A 27,945-nucleotide genomic window follows, 5' to 3' on the forward strand; every position below is an offset into this window, starting at 1 on the left:
GCTAGGGACCAAACCGCCTGCCTCACTTGGTGTCACAGAAGTCCCCGGGTGCGCCAAGGAAATGTGTTTTTTTCTGCGGCCCGCCGCCCCGGCGGGGAAGGGGAGTACCCTGGCCGCCCCACACTTTCCCCGCTGCAGCTTTCCAAACAAACCAAGGCGGTATGGGAGTGTCTTCTTGGCTGTGGAACTCGATCCTCCTACCTTGTCCTGAAGCCACCCGCTGCTTTTCCCCGGCCCTCCCTTCGTGGTGATTTTCCTGTCCGGGACGCCCGGGAAGGGCGCGCGGCTGGTGTCCGCCCAGCCCGAAAGGTACGGGCTTTTCCGCCTCCCTGCTTTCCGGCCTCCCTGCTCCGGGGACGCGGAGCCCCCCTCAGTCTCCCTCTGCATTGCACCTTCCTCCGTGAACTTGGGGGCGGCCGTGGTCACCGCGCGTCTGGCGCCAGCAGCCGAGCAGGAGGAGCTTCCCCGCGGCTCCGGAGGTGCTCGGCGCAGTCTCCCGGGATCCGGACCGGGCGCGGTGGGCAGCGCACCGGCTGGCGGGCGCCTCCGTCTCTCCGCGGCGCGGCGCTTTCCGCAGCTTGCCCGCCTGGTCGGTGGAGGAATCGTGCCCGCGCCAAGCCTAACCCGGGCCACCTTCCTCCGTTTTTTTCCGCCGGCCTTGGGCTTCGGCGGCCCGATGCGGCAGGCGCCGCGGGAGCAGCAGCAGCCGGCTGGAGCGAGCGGCGGCGGGCGGAGAGCAGCGGGCCTCCAGCCGCCCAGCCCCGCACACCCCTGCAGTCTTCGCTCCTGGGCCTTGGAGGGTAACTCTCTCCCGCCGGCTTCCCTGCATGTTTGCATTGCCCGGGTGAGGGGGACTGGGGATCGGGGAGACCGAGTTCCCCACGCTGGTTGGGGCGGCCTGGGGGTCTGTGCAGCCTCTGAGCGTCGCGGGTGGGGGGCGCGCTGAACCGATAGCCCCCTCCGCGCACTCTGCCGACCCCGGCAGCGTCCGAGCGCTCGGCCTCCTGGTTTAAGGGCTGGAGAGACTGGACACTCGGGGCGGAGAGGACTTGCGGGGCGCTCGGACCCCCAGGGCGGGAGGAGGGACGCTGCGAGTCGGGAGGACCTGCTTTGGGACCCGCTTTTCTCAAATCTTAGGGGAGCTTGGGCACTCGCGTGCCGACAAGGGTGGGGGCGCCTTGCTCACCTTTGTTTTGTGAAAGGGTCTATCCGTGAACGGGGGCTAGAGATCTGGAAGGTTCTCGTCTTTTATCTTAGAAAAATTTCCGACAAACCCTCCTTCCCGCCACAGTAGAACTAGACCTGACAAAACAAGCACCGAGGCAGTTTGGGGGAAAGAGCGGTGGTTGAGAAACTCTCCAGGTTTGGGCTCCCGTTAGGTTTTCAAGGTAAAAAAGAAACGACTTGTCATTTTGAGGCCGTTGCTCTAGGGTTCTCTGGAGATCTCAGCCTCTTTCTTCTGTTATGTTGGCTTAAAAGAAAATCTGTAGACTATTTCTAGAATCGAAATACAAACCCCAAACACCTTCTTAGAGGATCTTCAGTAGAAGGGGTGGGGAGAGAGGTGTGTGGGGGTAGTGGGGGTGGTGCTTGCTGTTAAAAGGTAATATCTAAAAACTGTATGTGGGAGAGGGGATAGGAATAACATCCGTGGATGCCATCAGAAACCACAAAAACCGCAGATTCTAAACTCAAAAAAGTCACGTGCATCTGAGTACTCTGATTAGGTGGAGAGTTAAGGGACTGCAGGAGGGCCAGAAACTCCTTGCCCTCCTTGGCTCTTCTGACCGTTTTCACACTGATGTTTAGGTTTCTGATGGCTGCGTGTACTGTGCTATCGTGTGGGTGTTTGACTTTCCGGTCCTCAGACTTCCTCTCCCCACTGCAGTCGGTGACACTGTCTTATTTACACGGAGATGTTCATTCGGTATTTGGGAAGATCTGGTCAGGGTGTGAGATTATTTTCCTTTTGAAAATAAGTTGATTTGACATTTGTAAATTGGTTGTGTAGCTTCCTTTTCTTCTCAGCAAGGACTGTTTTTCACACCCAGATATGCAAAAGAGACACTCAGATTGTTTTGTAGTCTGTTGTCACTGAATAAGGCCAGTTGCCTCAGAGACTCTTTATTTTATTGTTTTTTTAAAGATTTATTCATTTCAGAGACAGAAAGTGAGGGGAGGAGAGGACAGGCAAAGGGAGACAAATCTTCCGGCAGACCCCCTGCTGAGCACAGAACTCAACACCAGGCTCCATCTCTGGACCCGCTCATGATCTAAGCCAAAATCAAGAGTAGGACACCTAACCAACTCAGCCACCAGGCCCTCCGACTCAGAGACACTTTAGATAATGGCAGTTTTGGTTTATAAGGAGAAAACATTTTCAGAAACTGATCGTATCACCCTGATTGGGCTTCGTGAGTCTTCCTTAATTGTTTATATGGAGGAGGAGATCTTCATTCCCTGCTCAGTGGAGCTTCTTTCCTGGAGTGATATTTTTACCGTAGTCCCTGAATGTCACCGTCCCAGATTATATGTCTCCTTATAAAGATGCAACAAAATGAGATCACATTTCAGATTTGTTGGAAATAATTCAGTTTGTTCTTCTGCCCCAAATCCATAAAAATCTTTGAGGCTCAGAAAGGAACAGACACTAATTGGCAGAAGAATACCACTGAAAGACTGTTAAAGAAAAAACAAAAACAAAAACAACCCCTAAAATGTAAGTCTGTCTTTTGTGAAAATTGCAATTCTCAAATTATCTCATTCCAGAACATAGTGGTAGCTGTTTTCTTTTGTTGGAGATACTTCTGTGTTCCACCTTATGTGGATTGTAGGAGAGAGGTGAAATATGCCACAGGTCTGCTTAACCTCTGCCTTACACCCTCCCAGGAAACCTCTGTAGTGTACATTCTTTGTGCATATCGTTCAACTTTGCCTTGTACACACTCAAGGGATATATCCTCTGATCTGAATATACTTTCGTTAATTACCCCTCACTTGAACAGGTAGTCTGCATACTTTGCCTTTCCTTCTGATAGCTCCTGACTTTCATCAATTAGTTATCTTCTGTCTTCTTTGTATCTTTGATGTGCCACTTTGGTGTGCTATGTCTGGCCAAATTCAGGAGGCTATGTTATCTCCAAGGCATTGTGTTCCAAAAATTCTTTTCATTCTGGATATATTTTCCCTGAAGTTCCTACTCAGCCTTCTTTTCTAGAAGAAGCCCACCCAGGGGCATATCCCTACTCTGACAATTTCAGTGAACTTCTGCTGTTTATTCTAACTACAGTGGATAACAGAACACATCACAACTTCCAGGTGAACCCTTTATGGGTTAAAAATAAAAATATATTTGTTATTACACTGTATGTTAATTATACTTCAATAAAAACTGTATTTGATTTGGAGCAGGCTTAGTATATAGTATACAAAGGATACAGTGGACATTGCAGCATGTTAGTAAGAAACTGTATTTCTGGTTCTATATTAAGATGTCAAAAGTACTGTTCCCTCATGTGGTGAGGTGGCAGGAGTTCTTTCCCCAGGTGGTGACTCCCAGCACTGAATAAGCTATGGGGTCTTAGACTTGATCAGGAACTTGGCTGCCATACGGTCAGGCTCAAAAAGGGTAAGATCCTGGGGATGAGTTTGAGAGTAAAAGAAAGTTAAGGAGCAGTAGGAACTGAGTCTCTGTTCCATGGCCCTGTTTCCTCTTCTGGGAGACTTTTTGTCATCCTCAGGGTTGGGGGATGGGCAGCTTACCATTTATTGTCATCCTTCTGCATTGACTGGAGAGGGACTTTCCTCTTCTTGGACCACTGGGAAAGAGAGGAAGGAAAGCACCCAGCCCTTGGGAATTTTTTTTTTTTTTTTTTTTTTTTTAAATCACGGACACTGAAAAGCTGGGTGAAAAGATGTTCTTTTCCCCCATTCTTTCTTTTTGCCCTTTTACCGAAGACACAGTATGCTTAGTAGCATGTAATGCTGGTCTTTGAAGGATTCTTTAAACCTTGACCTGCTTTCATCTGGTTGGGAATGGAAAGGTCTATAGGAGATGAGGAGAACGAAGCCTCCAGATGAAGACATGGCAAGGAAGCTGGAGATATTTGCAAGAGAAGCGACCAGCCATAGGTTGTGGAAGCTGGTCCAAGTTGGTGTGGTTGTAGGTTGCAGTCACTGTGGTGGAAGGTAGGGGTGGCAAGGGAGCAGAGAGTGGTTTTTGTGGTAAATCCTGGGTGACTTTCTGCATAGTCATCCTTAAGGTAGGAATTGAATTTCAACCAAGGTTTACTGAGTATCTGCTACCTACCGGGAGATGGTCTAGGTGCCAGAGTGGGGGTAGGGCATGCACTGTTGAACAAGAGAGACTGAGACCCTGCTCTTATAGACCTTATGTTTTTGTGGGAAGCAGAGTCAATAATCAAGGTACAAATAAATGAAAAAAATATCTTTCAGATAGAAGGCAATACACCTTGGGGTGTGCTAGAGAGGGAGCTTCTCAGAGGAAGTAGTATTTGAACGGAAATGTGAATGATGAGAAGCAGCTGTCAAGTGAAGACTGGAAGGAAGAGCTTTCTAGAAGGAGGGAACAGCAACTGCAAAGGCCCTGAGGCATGAATGGGTGGGGGCATTTGGAGAACTTATAGTCGGAGAGGAGTGCAAAAGGAGAGTTTCAAGGTGGGAAACAGTCATCTGAAGCCTTCAAGTCTTGGAAAAGAGCTTGAATTGTGTTTTCATTAGAATGGGATGCCTGGGTGGCTCAGTGGGTTGGGCCGCTGCCTTGGGCTTGGGTCATGATCTCAGGGTCCTGGGATCGGGTCCGCGTTGGGCTCTCTGCTCGGCGGGGAGCCTGCTTCCCCCTCTCTCTCTGCCTGCCTCTCTGCCTACTTGTGATCTCTGTCTGTCAAATAAATAAATAAAATCTTAAAAAAAAAAAAAAAAAAAAGGATGGGATGCCACCAGAGATTTTTAATTAGAGATTAAGTCAGTCTTTGCCTTGCGAGCATGGGCTTTCCAGTTGGTGTCTCTCACTTCCTCTCCCTGTCGTCCTTTTTCTCTATCCTTCTCCCTCTGTCTCCTTCTCTCTCTCTCATACACACACACTCACATGCACACACATTCATCCTCAGTCAGCTTTACGTCTCTCTGTTAATTGGCCATCAGTGATTTTTCCTTCCTCACCCCAGGCCAGGGCACAGGCATCCATGCAGAGGCAAGGCTCAAAGGACCCTGGGCCCTGAACCTCTTGTCTCTGAAATAAATCCATATGCTTATAGTTTCATCATCATGCATACAACTCTGCATCACTAGCTCTGAGTTCTCAACCTCTCTCCAGACTGAACCTCTAGATAGCTCTAAGAAGTCTCTGTGTTGGCTGGGTGGTGTCGGAAACTAGATACTAAAAATTATGTTAATTAGGCAAATCAGTTGCAGTTGATATCTTTCGTAAGACAGTGATTGCCAGAAGAGGTGAAAATTTAAGTAATCCAAAGGCCGTGCCTTTTCCTGAATACCTGCTCCTTCTCTCCCAGACAGGCTGATGTCTATGCGGTCTGTTAGGGGAGGTGTGTGTGCTTTTTAGAATACAGTTCCAGTAGAAATGTGCAAGATTCTTGGACTCTTTGTTACGGGAATATCCTATGCCTGAGAAATTTCTTTTGTATTGGTCTTTGTAGATGATCTTAGAGTAATACTTTAATCATGAAGGCTTACGTCCAAGCTGTTATCTCCTAGTAGCACTGGTTTATCAGAAATGAACAAGTCCTCAGCATTTTAGCCATTGTCCTTTGACTCCAAAAAAGTGCTTCATCACCAGTATATTACTGTCTGGGGGAGCTTGGTTCACTCCTTAGAGAGAAAATTATTATTGAAATTCTTTAGCCAGATGCTCTGTTTATTACCTTAAATACTTCTTGTCACTAATATACATAACTGGAACAGCTCACTTTCAGCTTTTTATATCTGTCTCTGGTTGATGGCATAAAATCTGGAATATCTTTCTATCTGATAAGGCAACGATTACATCTTGTCCTGTTTACCACTGGTGTACCTGGTGCAGTGTCCAGAACGTTACAGAGAGAGCAAACATTTGCCAGATGACTCAATCAGTGTCCATGGATTAACCCACAGTGTTGCTATATTAGCTCAGTTGTAATGTTTTTATAACTATTACGATTCATTTTTATAACTATGAAGATTATCATCTTGGTATCTCAAAAACTTTACCAATTGGAGAAAGCAGGTGAAAGATGAATTCATCCCTGTGGATATGTATATATAAATTAAAACTCTCTTGGCTTTGCAAAGTTTCTTCTTTTTTGAAAATATTCTAGTGTACCTGTGTTGACCAGAAAGAGACCAGTATGTAAATATCAGATGGATAGTTTGTTTTTTAAAAAAGATTTTATTTATTTATTTGACAGACAAAGATCACAAGTAGGCAGAGAGGCAGGCAGAGAGAGAGGGGGAAGCAGGCTCCCTGCTGAGCAGAGAGACCGATGCGGGGCTTGATCATGACCCGAGCCCATGACCCGAGCCGAAGGCAGAGGCTTAACCCACAGAGCCACCCAGGTGCCCCCAGATGGATAGTTTTAAATTTGTTTCCATGTACAGTAAACTTACTTCTTTTCTTTTCTTTCTTTCTTTCTTCCTTTTTTTTTTTTTTTTGAGTAAGCTCTAAGCCAGGATTGAACTCATGACCCCATGAGCAAGAGTCACATGTTCAATCAACTGAGCCAGCTAAGCGCCCCAGTAAACTTACAGTATAATTGATGTAATTTATAATTTGTAATTTATGATTATTTGAGTTGGGTTAGTCAGGTCTGTGGTCGTACTACTGAGGAAATAAATGTGTGTGCCAAAGGTGTGAATAACAAAGTCATTTCCCTCTTTCATAGCACATCTTTAAGTCCATGATTTCAGGCACTTCAGTAGGCAGAGACATGCATTTCTCAAGTCCCAACACTCTTTATGGACTTTCTTAGATTCCTGTTAGGTATCATTTAAGCTAATTAAATGAGATACATACAAATGCCCTGAGGCGTCAAAAGTTCTCTTTCTCAAGATTGCCAGAGCTGGGAGGAATGGGAAGAGGAGGGATGTGGGAGGGGCCATCTGGGGGCTCCAGCTGAGACTCACAGTGACAAGAGTTTCTCACCAAGAAGGATGTCTTCCAGAGCACTGTTTGGGTTAATAGAGAAATTCCGTATTCATATTTTAAAAATTCTAAATATTTAGAATTCTGCCTTCTAGACTTTCTGTCCCACAAACACATAATGCTATATAAACACAGCCTTCTGGTTTTCCAGCTGTCTCCATGGAGTCTGCTCCCCCTACTCCATCAGATTTCAGTCCTCAGAGAGGTTATCAGTCCTTTATGCCTGACAGTTGGTGGCATTTTTTTCTTAGAAAATATTCTATTGCAGATATTTAGGGCAGCACAACAGATGGTGCTGCTTTTATTAAAATTAAAAATGTTTGAAAAGAAACTAATAAGATAAAATGTATGAAACAAAATTAAATGCTTATATTAAAACCTTGTGCAACCCTTTAGTATATAAGAGTTGTTTATGTATTAGAGGGTAGAGGAGGTGAAGATCAGGGAATGTGTCCATTTTCTAACTTTAGCATGGAGCCAAATAATAAAAAGGTAGAGATTTTAAAAAACAAAACAAAACAAAACAAAAACCAGCACCCTGTTTTAATGGATAGTTTATAGCTGTATTTACAAGTTGAAAATGGGTTATCCAGGTCCATTTAGACAAGAACAATTAGAGGATAATCCAGGCCTTCAACTAGGGTATGAAAGGATATTCAATTCCTTTTTAGCAACAGCGATTAAATTAATTTATAATTTTATTTAACTGATAGAACCTGAAAGCTAAAAGAACTTTCTGTTGTAAATGTAAATGATGTTTGTGAGATAAAGGACACTTCTCTCAAATTACTTTTGCTATTTGGAGCCAAAATTTAGGTAAATGTTTAAGTAGTTTAGCTAATTACTCTTGCTTGATTCTGGCTGTGCTACACATAAATTAGAAATAGAATTTTTTGATAAGCAGGATATTGAGAGAGAGGTATGCTTTCTGATCATGAAGTAGCTATATATGTTTTCCAGGTACTGAATTGTTTGAAGGACAAATCTGGGCCTCCTATTACAAAAAACAAAAATGTTTTTATACCTTTGGTGGGTGGGGTCTTCTACTCCAGCCATAAAATGATAGAGTTATATTCTTACACAAAATCTTCTACTTAAGCTCTCTACCTGTGATCACCAGTATTCCTGTCCATGTACCTTTTATGATAACATCCTTTAAGCATGGTTTTTATTATGGAAATTTTTTTCTACTCAAGAATCCAGAGAATTTCTCCAGCTGGTCTTTGAAGTTTTCTGTTATCTCATGATGCTACCTTTCACTTTACTCTCCCATTTGGACCTGTAGTCACCGCAAGCCTTCCAGTGCTTGAACTAGAGATGTTCTGTTGATACGTCTTGCCTTTCGTTCACCTTCCACTCTACCCTTCCCCACTTAGGCCAGATGATAACCTGTGCTGGTTTTCTAACTTCCTGGCTTATAACTGCCTCACTCTGCCTAAGGTGCCTAATGATTCTTGGCATCACTTTCCTTATTTATAAAATCGACATAATGGCCACATCACAGTATTGCAATTAAAGAAAACACATACAAACAGGTCAGCATAGTTTCTGCCAAATACCATTTAACCGTATTACGCCATTATTATTGTTATAACTCTATGATGATAGCTATTATTATAACGCTGTTCTCCCTCATGTAGTTAAAAATCAGCTTTCTCCAGAAAAACTTTCTGCTTGCCTTTATCAAGCTCTCATTTTCCCTTAAGTCTGTTTCATCTTAGCACCTGGCTTCACTTTGGACTTTATTACTGTACTCGTGTTGTTGTATTTCTTTATTCTTTGGTGAACAGAAACAAATGTTTGGGCATCTATGATGTGCCAGGTGCTATGCTGTTTATTAGAGAGGGATCCAAGGTCACATGGAGGAATGCGGTGTGCGTGCGTGTGCACACACATGTGCCCCCACACGCATGCATGTGTAGGCATGTAGGCTTTGGGTGGAATTGGGGATGAAAATCTTTTGGTTGAATAGCACTAGGAGTTTTTCACAATAAACTAGGGTTAAGAAGTAAAAATTTCTCTATTCGGATGCCCACTAAAAATCTTAACATCTTTTAGCCTGAGGTTTTTTTTTTTGTTTGTCTGTTTGTTTTAAGATTTTATTTATTTATTTGACAGACGAAGATCACAAGTAGGCAGAGAAGAGCCGGATGTGGGCTCCATCCCAGGACCCTGGGATCATGACCGGAGCCGAAGGCAGAGGCTTTAACCCACTGAGCCACCCAGGCGCCCCTAGCCTGAGTTTTTTTAGATGGTTTAAAAAGTATGATAGTTACTGTTATTCTTGAAACAGCTTTACACATACTTTCTTAGACTCTCCTCTGTCCTCATCCAAATGTGGAGTGAAAGTAGAATGTGAAGTCCTTCCCAAGAGCAGAATACAAAAGATGATTCTGAGCTATGGTGGGGAGGGGAACAGTTGGGAAGGTGAGGAAAACGTTCCAGAAAGCACAGACAGCATGGTCAGAGGTGCTGGAGCATGAAACAGTGTTGAGAATGACTAAGAACTGTGCAAAGATTAATGCTTTTAGACCGTAATGTTCAAAGTCAAGCATTTTAGGAGATGCCACAGGAGAGAATGTAGGTGTCAGCTCAGTCAGACTCAGAGACCTATGGCCTGTATGTTTAGATCTCCCTAAAAGGTTATGCACTTGGAGAATGAAGGTCTATATGGGCAATTTATAATAGGCAAATTCTTCACATTACTTCTAACATTGAACTTGGATTTTACATCATGGAGTATGAGAAAAGGGTGGAAGCATTAGTAATGGTGATGTATCATTGATGTTAGAGCTCTCATTTTTAATAACCCAAGTATTTCAAACTTAGAAATATTAAATGTCATTTGAGATTTCTGAAGCATGGGATTCTATGTGCAATGTGAGAATAGGGACAGAGATATCCAGGGAGAAATGTTAAGAGATCACTACAAATTCAGAGCCTTGAGACTTTTGGTACCCTCTTATACATTTTACACAATAGAAAGCCAAGTGTTTCTGTTCATAGCTTCATTTTCTGTAATTAGATGCTATGTGTTTTTACTCCAAAAATAAGTCTTCTGCTAAGTCTGAGTGGTGTCCAGCATTTTAACTCTGTCCTTTGGTGTTGATTTCTCTTGCCTGGAGATTAAGCAATCAGACCCAGAGCACCCTAACCACAAGAGTTTAGAATTCCCAGAGAAGAATGAGATGTGAAAGAAAAAACACTGGAACTTACTTGAACTGTAATTAGCCTGAAAATGGAATGTGTGGGAGAGGTCTGCAAGGAGGGTAGGAAAACAGAGGGCAAAGCAAAAAGTGCCCTAACATGTTTCCAGCACTGTTGAGGGGAGAATGTATCCTTAGGACTTATAATGGGTCTCTGCTTATCAGACAGAATTTTTAATTATCACCCATTTATAGAAGTTGCCAATCTGCCAATTCAAATATATGTATTCCTCGGCCTTCACATTTTTCTCATCTGAAGTAAATCACTTGAGCATTTGTGGTAACACACCTGTTCCTAGGAATTGACCATCTCAGGTAAACTGGCTCTTCAAGTGGCTGACGCTTGGGCGGTGGCTTCTCCCAGACAATGCCCCTCTCTTGAGCCTCTGCTTGGGTTGCTAAGACCTCTGTTTCTTGGACGGCTCCAATTCCTCTATTTTTTTTTTTTTTTTAAGTATTACGGAGGAGTACAAAACCACGTTAAGTGTAGTTTGCTACATTTCTTCCCAGTGAGCCCACCCATGTATATACCTCTAGATGAAGAGCTAGTGTGTTGCCGCCCTCCAGGAGTGCAGTGTGTGTGGGCTCCCACCCTGTTGCCGCTCCCCACACCCCCAACCTAACCACTGTTCTGACTTTCTCGGCCGTATGGTAATTTTTTCTTCTTTTTTTTTTTTTTTTAAGATTTTATTTATTTATTTGACAGAGAGAAATCACAAGTAGATGGAGAGGCAGGCAGAGAGAGAGAGAGAGAGAGAGAGGGAAGCAGGCTCCCTGCCGAGCAGACAGCCTGATGTGGGGCTCGATCCCAGGACCCTGAGATCATGACCTGAGCCGAAGGCAGCGGCTTAACCCACTGAGCCACCCAGGCGCCCCGGTAATTTTTCCTTCTTCTGTTTCTCTTTAATTTGAATTAACATCCAGGTATTCTAAATAGCTCTAGAGCGTCAGAGTCCTCCTGGCTGAGGGTGAGGACTGGGCATTTCAGGAAGAGTGTTCTGGGTTGAGTTGCGGCCCTCAAAAAGGTCATGTTGAAGTCCTAAATCCGAGTATCTTAGGTTGTGACCTCATTTGGAAATAGGGTCATTTCAGCAGCAGTTGGTTAAGATGAAGTCATGCTGGAGTAGGATGGGCTACTAGAGCCGTGTGACTTGGTGTCCTTGTGAGATGCAGCTTGTGTGCAAAGACAGAGACGCAGAGTAACACCACGTGAGGTCCGTGGGATCGAATGATGCACCTGAGAAATGCCCAGGAGTGCTAGCAACCCCAGAAGCTAGAAAGAAGCAAGGAAGGATTCTCCTCTACAGGTTTCAGTGGGAGCCTGGCTCTGCAGACACCTTGATTTTGGGCTTCTAGCCTCCAGAACTATAAGACAAGAAACTTGTGTTGTCAGAAGCCACCTTATTGTGGTACTTTGTGCTTGCAGCCCTGGGAAACAAATGTAGAGTGTCTGCAGTGGGCATGGTGGCCCGACTCCTCGTCTCTGCGGCCCCTGAGTGCACCTTGGCCTTCGGGGCCGAATTGCCCTGGCTACACCCCATCCGAGCTGCTCCTGTCTAGACTGGCTCACAGAGCACTCTGTCTTACTCCTGGTTGCCCGGCGTCCGTGCTGTGCCCCATAGGGAGAGTTCATTACCATTATATGGCTTTTTCTTTATTTCTTCACTAGTGCTTTCATACTGAGCCAGGTTGGTTTCTTGACATACCCCAGACCAAAGCCCTGCACATCAGCCCTCTGTGCCTTCTCTCAGTGCCGAGTGGGTCTTTGCCGAGGAGTCCTTAGCCATCGTACCACACCCCGAGTGGGGCCACATCCTCCATCCTGTTTTCTCCAGTTCCTCTGGTCCATATCCTTTTTGATGGGGGTTGGGGGGGAAAACAACTTTATTCTTTAAGTGAAATCTTTATTTTCAAATAGTATGGCATGCTATTTTGCTGACATTAGGTATATCAAAGACCAGTTCTCATCTGAAAAAGATTAAAAAAGCAGTCAGATAAAAAAGCTAACGGTTGGGCTTTAGTAAGTAATAAGGAACTATGAAGAGTATATTGGATAACAGAGTACTTTATTTAGGGAAGAATTAGTTTTAGTCTGCCTTCCAACTTACCTTTTTTTTTTGAGCTGAGTTTCTGGTGTTAGAGAACCACAAGGACCGTACTGTTCTAAGGTCCCCAGGGTGACTCCATGGACTCAGGCCACTTCCTCTGGTCTTCTTTTTTACCCTTGCTTTGGGACCTAGGGACTCACTGGTGGCTTTTAACTTAAATGCTCTTAGCATAAACTCTCTTTCCCTTAGCTTTGTATGTCATAGCATATACCCGTTCCTTTCTGTTCAGAGGTCATTACATACTGCTACTAACTATGGGGCAGTCTTCAGGACATTTTTAAAAAATGACTGGACATGGGAAGTTTCAAAGGTTTAAGTGATCCTACTTTTGGCTTCTGTTCTATTTGTGGTGCCTTATTCTCATGCTGAGTCTCTTTCAGCTTCTAGTTCCTACTGTGTATACTATTCCTATTTCTATTTTACCCTTTGAGGGGGAATGAAAAAAATCGTAGCTTTTGGGCTAATCGTGTATTCTGTACAATACACATATTATGCAATGAAAACTAATAAGATGTGCACTTTGAATCTCTTGGTAAGAGGTTAGAATGAGGCCAAAGGTTATGTTTGGTATGTTTGTCTTGGTTTAAATGTGTGACTGTATGGACTCGCTCTCTTGACTCAAATACCCCTTACACTCTGAGATCTTGTGCTGTGGGATATCTGGGTAATAAATACCTGTGGCGGATGGACAGATGGATGAGTGGATGATGAAGCTGCTCCCTCTTGGCCAGTTATTTTATTGAACTGCTGGTAGGATAAATTTAAATTGGGTTCAGGGCCACCTCTAGAAGCCTGGAAGTATTTTCCTAAGCTCAGGAGGATTTCTTGGGCTAGAGTCCAGGGATCTAGAAGTGATATCTCCTTGGCTTGTCTATGGAATGTGCTAAAACATTTGGCTGGTTGTGCGAAAATGGGGCCACACATTGGGACCCTCAATGTGATGGAGCTACTTCTTTCATTTGAAACCCAGATTTCTTTTTCTGTTTACCTACGTGGGGATGCTGTATACTTCTTCGGAAATCTGCTAGGAGACTTGAGTTCCCTTTTCTTCTGAAGACAAATGTCCTTCTTCAAATTCCCTTTTGCATTTCTGGACTAAGTTATCTTATAGTATGAAGAATGCAGCCATTAGTGAATTAGTTACCCGTATTTTAAAAATCTGCCTTTGGAGGCTTTCCCAGAAATCTTTTTTTATAGAAAACAATGTTAAAGGCATAGCAGTCCCGGAGATGGTTCTTCACAGATTTGTAGAGTTAATTTCAGTTTACACTTTATAATAAAACTTGCTACAGTATCCTTGAGCTAAAAAGTTTCATTAATGTAAATCAGTGATTGTTTTTAGTCACACTGTTTATAGGTCTAACAACTTCAAGATCATTTTATGGCTTTGTCAAATTGTCTGCTTTATCAAACATTGACCCTGGCACATAGTAGGCACTTGCCAATCCCTTGATTCTAAAGAAAAATTTGGTTATCTTTCTGTGTGGTTGTACCTCGGATTATTTTCTGGCCAAAGCACAGAACAAAGCATTCCAGAGAAATGTTTGTTTTGTTTATCTGCTTGCTCAAATGCTCTGATTTTTCTGCCCAGTGTGGTGTGCCCAAGAAGAGAAAATGGTTGTAGGATACAGACTATTTTCTCCACCTACTTGCTCTTTACTATGTTTTGTCTTGAACAGGGTTAGTATAGATTCAATTTGGCTGGAAATTTACTTTCCCATTTAAAATACACTTAACTTCCCCTTTTCAGAGAGTGATAGTATTTTATTTATCTAGGTATTTCTATATGACTTGAATTATCAAAGATTTCTTTCTTTAGAGAAAACCCCTATTTAAAAGGGAAATTTCAATTTTATCTTTTTTTTTTTTTTTTAAGATTTTATTTATTTATTTGACAGAGATCACAAGTAGGCAGAGAGACAGGCAGAGAGAGGGAAGAAGCAGACTCCCTTCTGAGCAGAGAGCCCGATGCGGGGCTCGATTCCAGGACCCTGAGATCATGACCTGAGCCGAAGGCAGAGGCTTTAACCCACTGAACCACCCAGGCGCCCCCAATTTTATCTTTTTAAAAGATTTTTTTGATTTATTTGAGAGAGAGAGAATGAACGGTGGGGAAGGGCAGAGGGAGGGAGAGGGAAACAGAGAGAGAAGCAGGCCCCTGCAGAGCAGGAAGCCATTCCAGGACCCAGAGATCATGACCTGAACTGAGGGCAAATGCTTAACTGACTGAGCCACCCAGGTGCCCCGGAAATTTCAATTTTAAAGTATTTCTAGCAATTTGTAAGATTCACTGTCTCAGTAAAGTATTTTATCTAGATTGGAAAAAAAATTTTTTTTGGCTCCAAAATGGCATTTAGATAAGCAGTCCTCTGAAAGCAACCTGAATGTCTGTTAGTAAGGAATGGATAACTTTATGATATATTTGGTGGATAGAATATTCTACAGAACTTGAAAAGAATGAGCCAGACCTTTCTGCACATCGGTATGGATGAAACTCAAAACCTAAAATGTAGAGTGAAAAACACAGATTTCAGAATGTTATATATTTGTTATGTAAATGTTAAACATTACTTAGAACAACATCATATGTTTATGAATGTGTGTGTGTACAGTGCATGCATACGTATGCTTATGAATAAAAAGTGGACTGGCTCTCTATCAAATTCATGATAGTGGTTGTCCCTGGGAGAAGAGGAGCAGAGATAGGGAGGGGCACATAAATGTGCATTTTTTAAAAAGTCCCTGAGTTGGGGGCACCTGGGTGGCTCAGTGGGTTAAGCCTCTGCCTTCAGCTTGGGTCATGACCTCAGGGTCCTGATTTCGAGCCCCACATTGGGCTCTCTGCTCGGCAGGGAGCCTGCTTCCCCCCATCTCTCTGCCTGCTTCTCTGCCAGCTTGTGGTCTCTGTCTCTCTGTCAAATAAGTGAATAAAGTCTTAAAAAAAAAATAAAAAATCTCTGAGAAGATATGGTTATCTTAGTTAATGGGCTCAGGGACATTTGTTATATTGACATATGGACTTCTATTAACATTTTTGTAATAAAAAATTCTGTGTAACATTTCCTAACGGAATAGGTTCCTACCAGGAACTGTGTATTTATCAAGACTCTGGGAATGAGACTAAAGCTATTCTAATACATCTCATTCACGATGCCATTCTGTGAAAAACGAAAAGTTGACAGAATAAATCTTGAATGGGAGGAAAGTTCCAGATTCACCTGCTCCTGGGAAGTTCTCGCGGCTTACAGGTCCAGAATAAGGACTCAGACCAAACCCTGGCTTGCCACCTTCCGGGTTTGAGACCTTGGACAGGTAGACCTTTCGAAGCCCTTCTGTGTCCCTAGCTGTAGAATTTGAATAACATTGCCCAGGCCAGGCCTGGGGAGAGCTTGAGCTCATGCAAGGGCTACACACTCCCCGAGATCAGCTGTTAACTGTTTCCAGCATTGTTCTATCAGCAGCCTCGATTCTTCTGTGTGTAGTTTTCATTCTCACCTCAGAATCTTTGCAAATGCACTTTCCTCTGCCCAGAATGTTTTTCATTTTTCTCTCTCTCTCTGGTTAACTCTTCAGTGGAGTTCTCTGAGAATTCCCCCAATTCTTCAGAGAAGCTTCCCTGTCCTTGACTTGGGTCAGTCGAGGACATACCGCAGCTGTAATTTAAATAATTACTTGTGAACCGCTTATTAATATCTGCCTCTCTCCTGGTTGGTAATCTTTTTTTTTTTTTTTTCTTTTTCTACTTTATTTTTAGTGCCTAGAACAATGTCTGATACAGAATAGGCATTGAGAAACTATTGATTAAATCAACAGTTATTGTAGCTGGTGGAAACTTTTGGAGGTAATTTTTTGAGGAAATAAATTTGACTCACTTTGCCGAAAGGATTAACCTACTAGTATTAGTAAGTGAATCTAGGATTATGTGATTTCATAAAAAAAATAACTTATCACATGTATTGGTTTACTTATAAAAATATTTTAAAGTACCCCAAATTAAGATTTGCATCATATTTGTAATTTGGCTTTAGATAATCATCTGATGGATAGTAATATAAGTATCATCACATATTTTCATGTACTGTGGAAAGCAGGAAAATTTTCAACACTTTAATCTTAAGATTTTATTAAGATTTTATTAAGATTGCTGATTGCTTGCCCTCATGTTAACTCACTTTTTTTCTTTTAAAAATAGCAAAAGAGGCATTAACAGGTGATACTTCCCAAGGAGCAGAATAAGCCAGGTTCATTCAGAATTAACTGACAAGTAAATCAGCAGTTTGAAAAAAATGGCTTTTGTCAATCGGATGGAATGCTACTTATAACCTTTAAGCAAACTGAAACAGCCAATTTTGACTTTCAGAGTCAGAAGAAGGGCAGGAAACGGATTCCCTCTTTAGTTGTTGGTTTATTTACTCTGGGAGAGAAACATAAGAACACTTCCAAATTTAAGGAAGGTCTGTGTTCAGATATTAGTGCATTTCTCCAGGAAAGATACCACATAGGATTTTGAAGTGATTAAAGTCCAGATTTATTAGATAGGGGAGCAGAGCCAGAAACAGGGACTTTCAAAACTCTGAAGGCATTTTTATGACTCTGATGGATGGTAGGGAGGTGAAATTTCAGGGCTAGGTAAATAATGCAAAGCTCTCCATTGAAAAAGGAGACCACAAATTGTAGCCTTGGGAGAATTACCCCTTCCCCACCTTTGCAGACACATGATTTCATACCACAGATCACTGGGAAAAATTTATAGCTGTATTTTCTTTCACTCTACTTCTCTGTTAACTGTTGTAGAGGGAAATCATTAAGTAACTGCATTTTTGAATGCTGAATGCATATTTACAATATGGTTGCTTGGTTTTAAATATTTGCCGAGCTTGGAGTGTGATCACCAATTTTTTTTTAATGGAAGTAAAACATTTCCTCTTTAGAATTGTGCAAAATTATTGTTCAAAAGCATGACGGGGGCAGGTACTGCAAGATACTAGGATACAGACTTTCTTTGAATTTTGAATGTGTGGACTCACAAAATCCTGCTAATTACCACTTACGCTATTTATTAATCATCTGCCCCCAGATCAAGGTGGGAGAGTACTTTTGAAGTCATACGATTAGAGGATCCTGTGCACTTTGGGGAACACGAATTTAAATCACATTTTAAGGCTGGTAGTCGAGTTATATCCTTGACACTCTTGACTCACAGCCTTGGCATTACTGGGCAGCTTGCTAGAAACGCAGATTCTGAGGCTGCACCCCAGACCTACCTAATCAGAATCTACAGTTTATCAAGATGCTCAGGTGATGCCAATGGACATTTAAGTTTGTTAAGCGCTGCTGTCCAAATGCCCCCAAGTGATTTTTAGAACAGAGTATTTTTAGTAACCAGTGACTCATTATCTAATAATGTAACCTGTTATCTTTCCTGTATTATCTTTAGGCAACCCAAATTTTAGCAAGTTCTCTCTTTCTGAGCTGAAACCTAACTCCTTGAATATTACGTTTACTGGGTTTGGCTTAATAGCCCCCTCCTTTCCCCCCACCCCACTCAGCCTTCAGAACCAGGCTAAGCCCTCTTCTTCATGATGGTCATTCAAACAGGAACTGGACGATCCTGTTTCTTGCCTTGATTTAAGTTTCTCCAGGTGTAAGTCAGTCCCTCTCCCCCAAGCTCTTCCTGATATGATACTTTTTGGGGTTTCTTTACCCAGTGTTCAGACTAGATAACTTTAAAGGACCCTTCCAACTTCAAAATTGTGATTTCTCCTTTACTTTCAGTACTAGTGGGCAGAAGATGACAGAAACCCAGGAGCTGTACTTTCTTTGCATTTAAGGAGAATGAAACTGAGGCACAAATGTATAATTATCCATAATTTCCTTAGGCTCAAAATTCTGCTTCACAGTGGAGACTTCCATTATAATAATAGCTACTAGAGAGCACCACCACTTTGCCTTTCTTGTAATATCTAAATGCATCAACTTCTGCATTTCAAAAGTGGAAATAAGCATTTTTTTGTGTCTCTGTGAATTTTCAATTTCAAAGAAAAAAATTCCCTGTAATCCATGACTTAACACATTAGCGGATTTCGTTTTCCTCTAGTGTCTTTCAGTAATGTGTCACATACACATCCATCTTATACATAGAAATAATTTTCGTGTTCTCAGTTTTTTTTTTTTTTTTAAAGATTTTATTTATTTCTTTGACAGAGAGAGATCACAAGCAGGCAGAGAGGCAGGCAGAGAGAGAGGAGGAAGCAGGCTCCCTGCTGAGCAGAGAGCCCGATGCGGGCCTGGATCCCAGGACCCTGAGATCATGACCTGAGCCGAAGGCAGCGGCTTAACCCACTGAGCCACCCAGGCGCCCTCGTGTTCTCAGTTTTTAAAATGTTTGCTTCTTTACTTGGTGGATTCTGAATATTGTTTCATGGTATTTAATGATTTTCATAATAGTTAAGCACAATTATTTCCTTATTGTAGGACATCAGAATTCATAATGACTGCTTAAGTAAAGTATTTGTCATATTTTTATTGGTTTGGTTTTTTGATATTTGTTTCCTAAGGATTTTTTTTAAAATAACATTTTCTACTACCACATATACAGAGCGTGCAGTTTTTGTTTTGTTTTTGTATCAGGATTAGTCTTGTGTAAGAAAAGCTGTAGCAAGAGCAGTTTGGGATATTTTTTTCAAAAAAAAAAATTTTTTTTTGAGGAAATAGCCCACAGCACATTTTTAAACAAATTGTTCTTGTAATTTCTCCATGCTTCCTTTCCCCTCATTTTCTTCTAGATATTTTCATTCTTCTTGACCTCCTCCTCGTTCTCCTGTCTCCCTTCCCTTCCTCCTTGGAGGGTTTTCAGAGCAATCACCTCTGCATTTAACAATAAAGCTGTGTGTATGTGTGGAGAGAAGCTGAAAAGTAAGACAGATGGTTCTTTCATTACCAGGTTGTTTTGGATTAATTGAACTGGATTTTTTTTTTTTCAAGAAGCCTGAGCTGGGTCCGGTGGATAGCCAGTCACAAGCTATAGTAATGTAATATATGCTGCCCATTTTGTTCTTGGATTTGTTTGTTTGTTTGTTTGTTTTTGGTAATTTCGTCACCCTGTCAAGCATTTTGGGAGGGGTCAGAAGTGAGTTTACTAAGATGATGTATTCATTGAACATTTTTTAATGGCTTAAAGTTTTTCTTGAGCGGTGAAGCCCATTCGTACTAAGCAATGCTATTTTTGTGTTTTCTTTCAGCACTTGCAAGTGGAGAAGCAGCCCAACCCTTTATCTTGGGTGGTTGCTAGTGGAGAAGCTCTGACAATTTAGCAGGTGGGCTCCTGGGCCTCTAGGACCCTTACCACATCCTTTGCCTTCAGGAGCAGAGTGACCTTCAGGAGTAAGAGTGACCTTCAGGAGCAGAGCGCCTTTGGGAAACAGATTCCTAAAAGTGCAGGTAAGACACTACTGCTGTCAAAAAAAAAAAAAAAAAAAAAAAGACACTACTGCTGTCTCAGACTTCTTAGTTGGGAGTTTGAACACTTGGAAGTTTCTTATACAGTGTTGCTACATCTAGCAGATGACTTTTAGATGCCTATTAATATATGTCTTACTAGTTCAACATATGACCAGAGGGGCCATGAGACTTTGAATGTCACCAGTAACTGATCAGCATATCCCAAGTTGAGCTGTGGAAGTTGTAAATACTTTGATTATTATTTTAAAATTTATTTATTTATGTAATAGCTATACTCACTGTGTGGCTAGAACTCATGACCTCAAGTTCAGGAGTTGCTTGCTCTTCTGGCTAAGCCAGCTGCCCCTTAAATATATATATATATATATATTTTTCTTAATGGGGATAGATCATCTTTGGGACTCTTCTTAGCCAATATGGAAGGGAAAGAGTCAGAAACTGAAATACTGAAGTTAAAAACAGACCGTTATGTGCATCACGGCTATTGTAAACTGTGTAACCTTGGGCAAGATGCTTGCCCTCTCTGGGCCTTGTTTTCTCAATAGAATGAACTCTAGTTTCCTTTCCATCCTTAAATACTACAAGTAATAATAATCTTATTGAAGTACCTTAATATGATTTATAGGCATATTCTCTTTACTATTCCTGGAACCCATGTACAAATTTAAAACCCCACTTCATATATTTATTCTGAGAAAGCTCTGGAGCTCAAATGTCCATCAGGAATTAGCTCCATGTTTTACCCATTCGTCTAAACCGTCTTCCTGGTTGGTGAAGGCTCATCAGAAAGCAGTTACTCTTCTAGCAAATTTGTTACATTACTCTTTTGTTTGAAAATTGTTTTTGTGAAGGACACCCATTGACTGAGAACATAATGCTTTCTTTTTTTTTTTTTTTTTTAAAGATTTTATTTATTTATTTGACAAATAGAGATCACAAGTAGGCAGAGAGGGAGGCAGAGAGAGAGGAAGAAGCAGGCTCCCCGCTGAGCAGAGAGCCCGATGCGGGGCTCGATCCCAGGACCCCGAGATCATGACCTGAGCCGAAGGCAGAGGCTTTAACCCACTGAGCCACCCAGGTGCCCCAACATAGTGCTTTCTTTAGTGGTACTGGCAGATTTGGACATGTACAATGGCTTTGGGCTTTGGTCCTTGGGAATCTTTCGAGCTCTTTCGAGCTCGTCACACCGAGATTACTCATGAGTGGTTTCAGGGTCCTGAGCCCCTGGGCTGGCAGAACTCTTGACCACCGCAGGACTCAGGCTGGACGTGGACCTGGATCTGCAGGCTTCTTATTGCCAGACATACCTTCATATATTGGAATCTGAGCCATCATCATCTTGGTGATTTTTGGAACTGTCTTTCCCTACACATCTCCTGGCATCAGATGGAAGTGCGGATTCTGGTGTGTGCCTGTGCTCTAATTCCAGCCCTGCCACTTACTACCTTGGGGAAGGGATTCTTGAGGACGTTCAAATTTCTTTGTGCTTTAGTGTCATCACCCGTGTGGTAGGGATGACAGTAGTACCTTTCTTCAGGGGTGGTTTTGAGGAGTAAAGGAATTAAACATGTAGAATATTTAGAACAGGTCTATTATGTAAGTGTTCAGAATGCTGAAACTATTTTTATTGCCATCTGTTGCAGTTCCATTTTCTGTTCCCATTCTCTAGGGCTGAGATACTCAGCTCCTCACCCCTACCTTGTTAGACATTGCTGATTGTCTCTTTCTTTCCAAATCTAGAATGCAATATTTGAATACTTCTCAATCGCATAACGGCGTAAGATGAAACTGTCCACTCAAATTATTTCCAGAGTTCTTGATTTTATTTCTTGCTTCAAGATATGAATTTAATACGCGGATTCCAAGTCCAAGTTGTTTGTTTTTTTTTACTAAAACAGTTGTATTATGAAAAGCATAAAAAGATGTTGCTTCTAGAGCCAGAAATTGGGTCTAATTCTGACATGAGTTTTAATGATGGATTACTTCTACCTTGAACCCCTTTCATTTTTTATTCAGAAGCAGATGAATAAGTCTTCCTATCAGGGATGCTTTGAAATGTTGAAATGAATGTGCAGAAATAGCTAGCTTAGTAATGGAAGCTTAATTTTCTGAAGCTATTATTAGTGCAATGGCATTAGTTCTTCAGGGTCTTTGCCAAGATGTTACAAAATTCATTTTTTAGTAAGACCTTGGTCTGTGGGCAGTTAATATTTCATGAGTTTTAAAAGAAGAATGAGAACAAGTTTAGGAGAGTCCTTACTGCATGCCAGACTTTTAACTGAGGGCTTTATATTTACGACGTAGCTCTGTTGGGTGGTATTATTGCCATCTTATAGCCGAGGACACTAAGTTATAAAGAGATTAAGCAACCTCCCAGGGTCCTGTAACTGGTCAGATATGTAGAGCTGAGACTCAAACCCCCAGGGTCTGATCACTGTGCAGGCTGCCTTAACACCTAATTATTCTGCTACTTGAAAAGAATTAATTGTATTGAGAAGAAGAGAAGATGGAGCCCGACATGGCCAGGCTAAGCGATTTTACATTTATTTGGCAGATTGTGGAAAGCCACTGATGGTTTCCCTGCAGAGTGGGTGACAGAACGAGAGCGGGGCTTTGAGGATTTGGTGCCAGGTGCAGCACGTGGGCTAGTTTCAAGAGAGATTAGAGATCATTGCTAGGAGCTGAGAAGAAACGTTCATGTGGCTTTAGGGACCAGCATTAATTAAGATAAGACCTTGAGAATGCCCACATTTATGTGCGCCCGGGAGGAGGAGACCTGGAAATTGTAGGCAGAGAAGTTAGAGGAGAGAGACTCAGGGCGGTGAAGTGCCCCCAGAAGGAGGTGGCTTGGGAATTGAAAAATGTGAAGGTTGGAGAAGACTGGAACAAAACCAAGACTAGTGGATTATTACCGTGTCCCTACCATGAGACTGGAATTGTGCTAGAGGAAAGTCCACATAAAAATGTCTTGTTGTGCCACGGACTCTACTACTTGTGAGTGAGATCCCCTTTGGCAAGTTTTTAAATTTTTCTAAATCCTGACTGTCTCTTCTAGAATATGGTGACCTAAGACCTTTCTCTGTCAACATGCCGTGAACTCTTTCCAGCTCTGAGGTCTGTAAATCCGGGGTTCAAGCTGTGAACAATAGTAATGGGGCCTGAGGTTGTAAAGGTTTGGCTGGTGATGCAGTTGACCATTTTAGGCAATGCAGAATGAAATATGTGCCCTGTAGATAGGAGAGGAGAATTTCCTCTCAAAATACCAGGAGTATTGTGGTGATGGTGGTAGCGAGTGGAAGGAGAAGACCGAAAATGATATAGGAATGAAAATGTTGAGGGAATTTACAAGGCAACCACAAATATTCCCTAGAATGTGAGGGAAATTCTTCTCAAGCCACTTATTTCAGACAGAATCTGACTGGTTTCTTCTGGAAAATTAAAAAGGCCAAGTCCAAAAAACAGCAAAGATAGCAGGTAATGTAGAGTGAGCTTCCGGTTCCTCTAAAAAACCCTTTGGGATATCTCCCAGAGCCCTGACCCTCTGCGGGTGGCTCACTAAATTCACTAAAGTGAATTTAAAAAATTTAGCCACAGTTATTAACCTGTTAATAATATAATATTCCTTGGAGGTTCTCTTTACCAGACTGTCTCCATCAGTACTTCTCAAACACACATATCACCTGGGGGTCTTGTTAAAGCACCAGTTTGATGCAGTGGGTCAAGGGTGTGGAGCTGCAGTTCTGCATTTCTACCAGGTTCCCAGGTGTTGGCAATACTGCTGGTCCATGGACCTCACTTTGAACAGCAGGAGTCTAAAATATTTTACTCTAGGTCTCTCAACAGATAGTCATATTTAGAAACAGTGTAATGGTTCCCTTCTCAGACTCATCTCGGGGAGTACACACCCTTGATGAGCTCTTGATACTAACAGATGTATCAGTTCTTACTTCTGCCAATGATTTGTATTATTCAGTGGCATCAATAACTTGAATTGTTATAGGAGCAGTTTTTTGTGTCCCCCCCCCCCTTTTAACTGAGGAATTCAAGCAAATCTGTTCAGGAATAGGCACGAGACTACAATATAAAGTTTTTACATAAAATTAAACATACATTTACTGTATGACCCATGAGAACATATGCTTATTCAAAGACTTGTACTTGAATGTTTAATGTTGTTGCTGAAAGTAACAACAACAAAAAATGTGAAAAGAACTAAATGTCTATTAGGTGGTGACTTGATAAATAGTTGTGGTAGAGTCATAAAATGGAATACTACGTGACTGTAAAAAAGGAGTGGATTCCTGATATAAGCAACATGGACAATTTTTTCAAAAGCATTTATACTAATTAAAATAAGCCAGATATAAGGTTCTTATCATATGGTTCTATTTAAATGAACTTCTAGAAAAAGCAAAAGTATTTCGGTAAACAGATCAAAGCCCAGGGAGTTGGCCTTAAAGAGGAAGATGGGAACTTGGGGGCGGAGGTTGATGGAAATATTTAGTATGATTTTAGTAGTTGTTACATGACTGTATACATTTGTGAAAACTCATCAAATTCTATACCTGAAAGTGAATTTTGTTATATAAAAATTTTATCTCAATAAAGTGAATTTAAAAAATTTAGCCACAGTTATTAACCTGTTAACATATAATATTCCTTGGAGCTTATCTTATGAGTTGGGTCTTAATATAAGGAAATAGAGAAAATTTCCACTCTGGGAGAAGAAATGGGTCTCTGGCAGAAAATATGAATAAACCGTAGGAATGTAAGAAGTTCCTTTAAAAGCTTCTTTGTGTATTTTCAATGTAGCTGAGTCTGAAGAGAGAGATCTTGGAAAACAGGAACTTCAGTTCATTTATTTTTAGCATCCAGTATAGTATGCTATTAGCTGAGTGATTTTAGTGTGTCCCACTGTGCTATTAAAAAACAAAATTCTGCTGAAAAGTCATTTCTGTCCTTTTTATATTCTTTGCAGTAAGCACAACCAATTTTCAGGAGAGGATTTGGTCATCTGCTTTGGCAGGGAAAGCTTAGCTTTAATTAGGTAAAAAGATCTGTTTACATCTGCTAAGGATGAAATCTGGCAAAAGCACTGGGTTTCTGGACAGACTGAAAGAAGAGTGTGCATATGTGTGGAGAACTAGCTGCCTATCACTGTATTAGCCGAAGAATTGGGGGAGGGGGAGAGAGAGTTAATTGTACATGTTTTCCCTTTGCCATGCAGAAAGAAAAAACTATGTATTTAGAAATCAGCCAGAATGTATACAGTTGGTCCAATTTGTTGAAACTAGACAGTTATTTTGGGGGTAGTGGTGCATATATCAAACTTTCTATTTACTCAGTAATGTCAGATTTTTCCCCCCCTTAATTTGTATCAGACAGTAATAACTCAACATTTCAGATTTAAACTTCACTTTTTCAGGTATAAGAGGGCATAGTAATTTTGTATGTGCTACTCTTTATTCTTTAATTATGGCCTGTTGAGAATTATCAGGTCCTTCCAGCAGAAATCTCATCAATCAGAGTACTGAGTCTTTAAGATTTATTTTTTAATTATAAAGTAAACATTTTTCATACTGTGTTTCTAAGTGTATTTTAATAAATGCCTATATTTAATGTGTATCATTCCCTTTTTTATTTTAAAAAGGGTGTTATGTGAATATAAAGTTGATGATGTAATAGTTAAAAAAAAAAAACCGTGATTATAGTTTCCCATATGTACAATTTAAAAGTTTTCCATAATGTACAGTTAAACTCAGATCCGAGTTTGAATTCTAGCCTCTGTTGTGGTAATTAAGCATCTCTAGCATGGAGATGATAATATACTTGCTTTCATCATCATGTGTGAAAAGGGCTTAGTGCACTGTTGGGCATTTGGTGAGTAACTTAATCAACTGGGCTGTTATTTACACATGATCGCCAGCACCAAAGGGTAACGGTCCTTTGTATGATAAGAGGCTACCAGGTACATTTGGGTCTTCCAGTTAGTAATAAGGACCATCCTTAAAAAAAGAGGTGGCAAATGCGTTAAAGAGGACTGAGCCCTTTCTGTGGGTCACTGCGGGGTCCTGTGTGTCTGTGTTGAGGCTCGGGCTATATGGACATGGCCAGGTCTAGGAGGCTTAGGCTAGGACCTTTGGGGCTGAACCAAAAAATCGAGACATTACTACGTGGCTAGAGCTGGAGCTACTCCTCACAGGGACATGTGATGACAGCATAGTCAGAACCGAGCAATCAGTACAAAGAGGAAGCCGGGCAGCGTGTCTGATCTGCTGGCCAAGTTCACACAGTCTCGCGTGTGTCAGTGTGAGCCGAGGACTGGTGGAGAGCTGTGTGGAGAAGGAACTCCCGGAGGGCTGAATGGGCGCTGGCTGCCAGCCGGGCCACCTGCCAGGAACAGGGGCCCCTGCCCGAGGGGAGAGTTGTGACTGAAATCCTGCCCATGCCAAGGTATTGTGCCCACATGGCAGGGGTGAAGGGCCAGGAGGGCCGTTCTTGTCCAATACGCACAAAGGTGCAGGTTATTGGGCAAGACCGTTGAGCAGCAGTGCGTGGTGTGCAAGCCCAGACCGAGGAGTGGAAGAGTGGTCACTGTCCTCACGGAGGCAGCAGGGGCCCTGGGGGACGGAGTGGATGGGGACATGGTTCAGATACAAGTGACTAAAAAACTGGAAGTTTCGCTGCAGAGCCGCTGGGGTGAGAAAGAAGAATGTCTTCAGACTTCGCCAAACAAGGATGTCCTCCAGTGAGCTGCCGGCATTTCAGGCCTGGTGAAGGAGACGGTGAAGGTCCATGGGGAATCTGCTAGAACCTGACCAAACTGTGGAGGTGCCACTCCAGGGCTCCTCAGGCTCCCTTTCCTTGGGGCTGGGATCAGTCTCAGAGCCTGGGTGGACCTGAGCCTACAGACAGGAGGGGCGTTAGGAAGCATCTCCCCCAGGTGTGGTGGAAGTGTCACAGAGAGGCCAGGCAGGCTGGGTCTGTGTGCTCAGTGTCTAGAAGAGCGAACACGAAGAGTGTTTCTTCCTTCATGTTGTAGGATGCTGAGATACCCACAGGGCTTTTGTGCTTGGTGAATAGGACAGTTATTCCAGAGCTGTTGTTGAACATGCTTTGTTCTAGCTGGATGTCGGTAAAACAAACTCCTTTTGATTTGAGAAGGCCTGAGGAGAGTCCAAAAATAAAAATCTGACCACTTTCAAGTGTCATTCCATAGGATCCATTGGTTTGTTTGCCCTTTTAAGTAATGCCATCAAGCTTGCCCTGAGGCTCAGGAATGTGCATTGAACCAAAGGCTCTCCTGTTTGCTTCTCCCTGTTTGCTTCTCCCGGTAGTCAGTCGAGTTTGAGAATCACTGCCATAGGGCACTCAACAGAACCATGGAAGACAAGGAATAATGGGTTTCCTGAAATCCAGCAGAATGAGTTGGGAAGGGCAAGATTGGGAGTCATAGGGTTTTGCTTCTGCCCACTTTGTGATTGTAACCTTCCTCTTGATTTCCTCAATCCCTGGAATGTATACTGCGTAAGGAGCTGGTAGGATAGGCAAATGAGACAAGTGTTTTGTAGTGCTTCGTCTGGTGTCAGAAAGATGCACGCATTTATGAAAGCTCACATCAGGAGAGAGGCGTACAACGCATGGGCTCCCGTCAGATAGAAAAGGGTTGGAGTTCTGGGTCTGTTATTTGTCCGCTCAGGAAAGTTAACTGTTCCTGTCAGGACTTCAGTTTCCTTATCCATAAAATGGGAGCTGTAAGTTTACTATTCCCTTCACGGGGTGGCTGTGAGATTACAGGAGATAAATCACCAAGAGCATTTGTCACTTGTCTTGGCGCGTGATGCTGAACGCTCCTATCTTAATGATTCTGATCAGTCATTATCCATGGCGCTTTTGCCACATGCTAGGCATTTCTGGTAAAAAGAAAAAATGCAAAGCATCTAATTACGGAATGTGTAACTACATTCAACAGCTATCTACTTATCGTCTGTGTGACAGGTATTAGAAATGCTGA

The 27,945-nt window shown here is 42.2% G+C and overlaps 1 protein-coding gene across 3 annotated transcripts in view; it reads left to right on the forward strand.

Annotated features, from left to right (window-relative positions):
• Positions 1–230: 230 nt before the first annotated feature.
• ST3GAL6 (ST3 beta-galactoside alpha-2,3-sialyltransferase 6) overlaps positions 231–27,945 on the forward strand; it is a 59,011-nt gene continuing 31,296 nt past the window's right edge. For 2 of the 3 annotated variants that reach the window (XM_044251198.1, XM_044251201.1), the window contains exons 1-2: positions 231–309; positions 19,712–19,910. The gene's annotated coding sequence lies outside the window, so the exon portion shown is untranslated. Of the gene's footprint in view, positions 310–729; positions 801–19,711; positions 19,911–27,945 lie in introns of those variants that run through there. The other variant, XM_044251200.1, reaches the window with a different exon arrangement.

The sequence above is a fragment of the Neovison vison genome, chromosome 6 (genome assembly GCF_020171115.1).
Source record: "Neovison vison isolate M4711 chromosome 6, ASM_NN_V1, whole genome shotgun sequence".
Taxonomy (NCBI): domain Eukaryota; kingdom Metazoa; phylum Chordata; class Mammalia; order Carnivora; family Mustelidae; genus Neogale; species Neogale vison.